The sequence below is a fragment of the Salvelinus namaycush genome, unplaced genomic scaffold (assembly GCF_016432855.1).
Source record: "Salvelinus namaycush isolate Seneca unplaced genomic scaffold, SaNama_1.0 Scaffold2452, whole genome shotgun sequence".
Lineage (NCBI taxonomy): Eukaryota > Metazoa > Chordata > Actinopteri > Salmoniformes > Salmonidae > Salvelinus > Salvelinus namaycush.
In genome coordinates, this window is record NW_024059289.1 from 31,243 (window position 1) to 38,027 (window position 6,785).

The window sequence follows — 6,785 nt, forward strand, 5'->3', positions numbered from 1 at the left end:
AATCTAAATCAAATTTGATTTGACACAAGCACTGAATATAACGAGTGTGGACTTAACCGTGACATGCTACTTTACGAGTTCTTCCCAACGATGCAAAATAAAAAATAAAAATATTACAAATTTTAAAAAAGTAACACAAGAATGGAGCTTTATACAGGAAGTACAAGATCAATACTGGATCAAATGTTTTATTTATTTATTTTTTATTTAACTAGGCAAGTCAGTTAAGAACAAATTCTTATTTACAATGACGGCCTACCAATATGCAGAGGTATGAGATATTTGAGGTAAATATGTACATGAAGGCAGTGTAAAGTGACTAGGCATCAGGATAGATCATAATACGAGTAAAATTAAGAACATGATGAGTATAAAAGTGTGTGTGTGTGTGTGTGTGTTTTGTCGGTATGCATGTTTGTGTTATAGGTGTGTGTATTTATGTGTATTTATTTATGAATGTGTGTGGGCTTTGTGTGAGAGTGTCAGTGTGTCTATAGTGTGTCTATAGTGTGTCTGTGGTGTGTCTGTAGTGTGTCTGTAGTGTGTCTGTGGTGTGTCTGTAGTGGGGGCTGAAACTGTGGACAAATTTAAAAGAGATCTTAAAACACATCTTTGTAGCTTTGCTTTTCCTCAGGGTGCTTTTTAGTCGTTCAGTTTGTCATTATTTCGTTTTTTTTCTTTTTCTTATGTTGGTTGTGTAGTAAATATTTCAGCTTTGATTTTCATTGTTTTTTCATTGTTTTTTTTCTCCTGTAAAGCACATTGTGTTGTGATTTGCACGCTACACTCTTAGAAAAAGTTTATATCACTTCACTGCAACCTTAAGTCAAAGGGGCGGTCCTTAGAGAAACATTTTTCCAGCTCAACTGCTTCACAGCACAGACATGGCAAAGCAATCGCTGAATTTGTCTCGAGCAGGCGGATCTAAATACATAACTTTAATAGCTCTAGGATACAGAATGAGACCTACACACTTCCTTAACCCTAAAATAAGTAAAGAAGTAATTTTGTCTGGAAGTCAAGTTTTACGTCGGAGGCAGACACATTGCACATGCTCAGAACAACAAGATGGACCCCTTTAACATAGCCCGTCTCCCCTCGGCTATTGGAGGGACACACACTGTTTTAAATGGCCCACATGGTAATTTAGACGTTCACAAATTTAACAGATTTGGACAATCACTAATGTCATTACATGTTTTGTAAAGTAATAAAGAAGGTGAACTATTTTGGGTAGATGTTCCTAAAACAGATTCTAACTACAGCACTAGTCAAACATTTGGACACACCTACTCATTCCAGGGTTTTTCTTTTTTCTACATTGTAGAATAATAGTGAAGGCATCACAACTATGATATAACACATATGGAATCATGTAGTAACCAAAAAAGTGTTAAATCAAAATTTTATTTATGACATCGGGCTATTTCCGTCTACCGGAATTCAGCCGACTTTGCCGGCATCTTACCAGAATCCCCCCAGAAGCGGCCTGATGCAAATTTAAATAAATGTATTCGAAATTACCTGATTTAGTCATTTTAAAAATTACTATTATACATTTTATACATACAAATTATACCCATCCAGAAAAAAAATAATTGTGTCGGAGGAAACACCATACACCTGGTGACCGTGTCAGCGTGCATGCGCCCGGCCCGCCACAGGAGTTGCTACAGCGCGATTGGACAAGGACATCTCGGCCGGCCAAACCCTCCCTTAACTCGGACGACGCAGGGCCAATTGTGCGGTGAGGAAAATATGGGAAAATAAATAAATAATGAAATGTAATCATCTGTTAGAGAGTAGCCCCAATCGGCTAGAGCCCCAAGTAATACATTTAGGCCAGATAACTCTCACCGGATCGGCCCGAACCCCAGTCCCCGCATCCTAGCCATAAGTAATACTGCCGAAGGCGGCCCAGACTCGGGCCACATGTCTGACTCTCAGCCGAGTGGCCCGACTCTCAGCCGGAATCGGGCCAGATCCACTGTGCTAGCTAGGGGACTTCACCAGCCAGGTCCTTCGATCTTCTCCACCGAGACGGTCAGGTGGACACCAGAACGTGACCCAGGAAGTGCCGTGCGGTGGAGGCAGAGCAGAACGGGATCGTAACAACGGGATGGAGATGGGACCCAAGGCTTTCGGTAGTAATCCTAAACTAGACAAGGTCCGTCGCTGGTCTCCCTACCCATCCCTGCCCCATAAGGAGACTCACACACACCCCTCAGAGAGGCACCCCAAGGGTTCTCCACCCCCCAACCCTCCAGACCACCAGATCCCTCTGGCCCAAGGCAGAGACGGGAACCTGAGATCCAGATGGTACAAGCTAGCAGGCCTTCAGTATGAGGAGAGACGGACAAACCACCACCTCCGCAGGGTGTTCGAGTCTCAGGAGAGACAGACAAACCTCCACCTCCTCTGGGTGTTCTAGTCTAAGGAGAGACGGACAAACCTCCACCTCCTCTGGGTGCTCCAGTCTGAGGAGAGACGGACAAACCTCCACCTCCTCTGGGTGTTCCAGTCTGAGGAGAGACAGACAAACCTCCACCTCCTCTGGGTGTTCCAGTCTGAGGAGAGACGGAAAAACCTCCACCTCCTCTGGGTGTTCCAGTCTGAGGGGAGACAGACAAACCTCCACCTCCTCTGGGTGTTCCAGTCTGAGGAGAGACGGACAAACCTCCACCTCCTCTGGGTGTTCCAGTCTGAGGAGAGACGGACAAACCTCCACCTCCTCTGGGTCTTCCAGTCTGAGGAGAGACAGACAAACCTCCACCTCCTCTGGGTGTTCCAGTCTGAGGAGAGACGGACAAACCTCCACCTCCTCTGGGTGTTCCAGTCTGAGGAGAGACGGACAAACCTCCACCTCCTCTGGGTGTTCCAGTCTGAGGAGAGACGGACAAACCTCCACCTCCTCTGGGTGTTCCAGTCTGAGGAGAGACGGACAAACCTCCACCTCCTCTGGGTGTTCCAGTCTGAGGAGATACAGACAAACCTCCACCTCCTCTGGGTGTTCCAGTCTGAGGAGAGACAGACAAACCTCCACCTCCTCTGGGTGTTCCAGTCTGAGGAGAGACGGACAAACCTCCACCTCCTCTGGGTGTTCCAGTCTGAGGAGAGACAGACAAACCTCCACCTCCTCTGGGTGTTCCAGTCTGAGGAGAGACAGACAAACCTCCACCTCCTCTGGGTGTTCCAGTCTGAGGAGAGACAGACAAACCTCCACCTCCTCTGGGTGTTCCACGAGAGACGGACAAACCTCCACCTCTTCTGGGTGTTCCAGTCTGAGGAGAGACAGACAAACCTCCACCTCCTCTGGGTGTTCCAGTCTGAGGAGAGACAGACAAACCTCCACCTCCTCTGGGTGTTCCAGTCTGAGGAGAGACGGACAAACCTCCACCTCCTCTGGGTGCTCCAGTCTGAGGAGAGACGGACAAACCTCCACCTCCTCTGGGTGTTCCAGTCTGAGGAGAGACGGACAAACCTCCACCTCCTCTGGGTGTTCCAGTCTGAGGAGAGACGGACAAACCTCCACCTCCTCTGGGTGTTCCAGTCTGAGGAGAGACGGACAAACCTCCACCTCCTCTGGGTGTTCCAGTCTGAGGAGAGACAGACAAACCTCCACCTCCTCTGGGTGTTCCAGTCTGAGGAGAGACGGACAAACCTCCACCTCCTCTGGGTGTTCCAGTCTGAGGAGAGACAGACAAACCTCCACCTCCTCTGGGTGTTCCAGTCTGAGGAGAGACATACTAACCTCCACCTCCTCTGGGTGTTCCAGTCTGAGGAGAGACGGACAAACCTCCATCTCCTCTGGGTGTTCCAGTCTGAGGAGAGACGGACAAACCTCCACCTCCTCTGGGTGTTCCAGTCTGAGGAGAGACGGACAAACCTCCACCTCCTCTGGGTGTTCCAGTCTGAGGAGAGACAGACAAACCTCCACCTCCTCTGGGTGTTCCACGAGAGACGGACAAACCTCCACCCCCTCTGGGTGTTCCAGTCTGAGGAGAGACGGACAAACCTCCACCTCCTCTGGGTGTTCCAGTCTGAGGAGAGACAGACAAACCTCCACCTCCTCTGGGTGTTCCACGAGAGACGGACAAACCTCCACCTCCTCTGGGTGTTCCAGTCTGAGGAGAGACGGACAAACCTCCACCTCCTCTGGGTGCTCCAGTCTGAGGAGAGACAGACAAACCTCCACCTCCTCTGGGTGCTCCAGTCTGAGGAGAGACGGACAAACCTCCACCTCCTCTGGGTGTTCCAGTCTGAGGAGAGACGGACAAACCTCCACCTCCTCTGGGTGTTCCAGTCTGAGGAGAGACGGACAAACCTCCACCTCCTCTGGGTGTTCCAGTCTGAGGATAGACGGACAAACCTCCACCTCCTCTGGGTGTTCCAGTCTGAGGAGAGACGGACAAACCTCCACCTCCTCTGGGTGTTCCAGTCTGAGGAGAGACGGACAAACCTCCACCTCCTCTGGGTGTTCCAGTCTGAGGAGAGACGGACAAACCTCCACCTCCTCTGGGTGTTCCAGTCTGAGGAGAGACGGACAAACCTCCACCTCCTCTGGGTGTTCCAGTCTGAGGAGAGACGGACAAACCTCCACCTCCTCTGGGTGTTCCAGTCTGAGGAGAGACAGACAAACCTCCACCTCCTCTGGGTGTTCCACGAGAGACGGACAAACCTCCACCTCCTCTGGGTGTTCCAGTCTGAGGAGAGACGGACAAACCTCCACCTCCTCTGGGTGTTCCAGTCTGAGGAGAGACGGACAAACCTCCACCTCCTCTGGGTGTTCCAGTCTGAGGAGAGACGGACAAACCTCCACCTCCTCTGGGTGTTCCAGTCTGAGGAGAGACGGACAAACCTCCACCTCCTCTGGGTGTTCCAGTCTGAGGAGAGACGGACAAACCTCCACCTCCTCTGGGTGCTCCAGTCTGAGGAGACACAGACAAACCTCCACCCCCTCTGGGTGTTCCAGTCTGAGGAGAGACAGACAAACCTCCACCTCCTCTGGGTGTTCCAGTCTGAGGAGAGACGGACAAACCTCCACCTCCTCTGGGTGTTCCAGTCTGAGGAGAGACAGACAAACCTCCACCTCCTCTGGGTGTTCCAGTCTGAGGAGAGACAGACAAACCTCCACCTCCTCTGGGTGTTCCAGTCTGAGGAGAGACAGACAAACCTCCACCTCCTCTGGGTGTTCCACGAGAGACGGACAAACCTCCACCTCTTCTGGGTGTTCCAGTCTGAGGAGAGACAGACAAACCTCCACCTCCTCTGGGTGTTCCAGTCTGAGGAGAGACAGACAAACCTCCACCTCCTCTGGGTGTTCCAGTCTGAGGAGAGACGGACAAACCTCCACCTCCTCTGGGTGCTCCAGTCTGAGGAGAGACGGACAAACCTCCACCTCCTCTGGGTGTTCCAGTCTGAGGAGAGACGGACAAACCTCCACCTCCTCTGGGTGTTCCAGTCTGAGGAGAGACGGACAAACCTCCACCTCCTCTGGGTGTTCCAGTCTGAGGAGAGACGGACAAACCTCCACCTCCTCTGGGTGTTCCAGTCTGAGGAGAGACAGACAAACCTCCACCTCCTCTGGGTGTTCCAGTCTGAGGAGAGACGGACAAACCTCCACCTCCTCTGGGTGTTCCAGTCTGAGGAGAGACAGACAAACCTCCACCTCCTCTGGGTGTTCCAGTCTGAGGAGAGACATACTAACCTCCACCTCCTCTGGGTGTTCCAGTCTGAGGAGAGACGGACAAACCTCCACCTCCTCTGGGTGTTCCAGTCTGAGGAGAGACGGACAAACCTCCACCTCCTCTGGGTGTTCCAGTCTGAGGAGAGACGGACAAACCTCCACCTCCTCTGGGTGTTCCAGTCTGAGGAGAGACAGACAAACCTCCACCTCCTCTGGGTGTTCCAGTCTGAGGAGAGACGGACAAACCTCCACCTCCTCTGGGTGTTCCAGTCTGAGGAGAGACGGACAAACCTCCACCTCCTCTGGGTGTTCCAGTCTGAGGAGAGACAGACAAACCTCCACCTCCTCTGGGTGTTCCCGTCTGAGGAGAGACGGACAAACCTCCACCTCCTCTGGGTGTTCCAGTCTGAGGAGAGACGGACAAACCTCCACCTCCTCTGGGTGTTCCAGTCTGAGGAGAGACGGACAAACCTCCACCTCCTCTGGGTGTTCCAGTCTGAGGAGAGACAGGACAAACCTCCACCTCCTCTGGGTGTTCCAGTCTGAGGAGAGACGGACAAACCTCCACCTCCTCTGGGTGTTCCAGTCTGAGGAGAGACGGACAAACCTCCACCTCCTCTGGGTGTTCCAGTCTGAGGAGAGACGGACAAACCTCCACCTCCTCTGGGTGTTCCAGTCTGAGGATAGACGGACAAACCTCCACCTCCTCTGGGTGTTCCAGTCTGAGGAGACACAGACAAACCTCCACCCCCTCTGGGTGTTTCAGTCTGAGGAGGACGGACAAACCTCCACCTCCTCTGGGTGTTCCAGTCTGAGGAGAGACGGACAAACCTCCACCTCCTCTGGGTGTTCCAGTCTGAGGAGAGACGGACAAACCTCCACCTCCTCTGGGTGTTCCAGTCTGAGGAGAGACGGACAAACCTCCACCTCCTCTGGGTGTTCCAGTCTGAGGAGAGACGGACAAACCTCCACTCCTCGGGTGTTCCACTGAGGAGAGACAGACAAACCTCACCTCCTCTGGGTGTTCCACGAGAGACGGACAAAACTCCACCTCTCTGGGTGTTCCAGTCTGAGGAGAGACGGACAAACCTCCACCTCC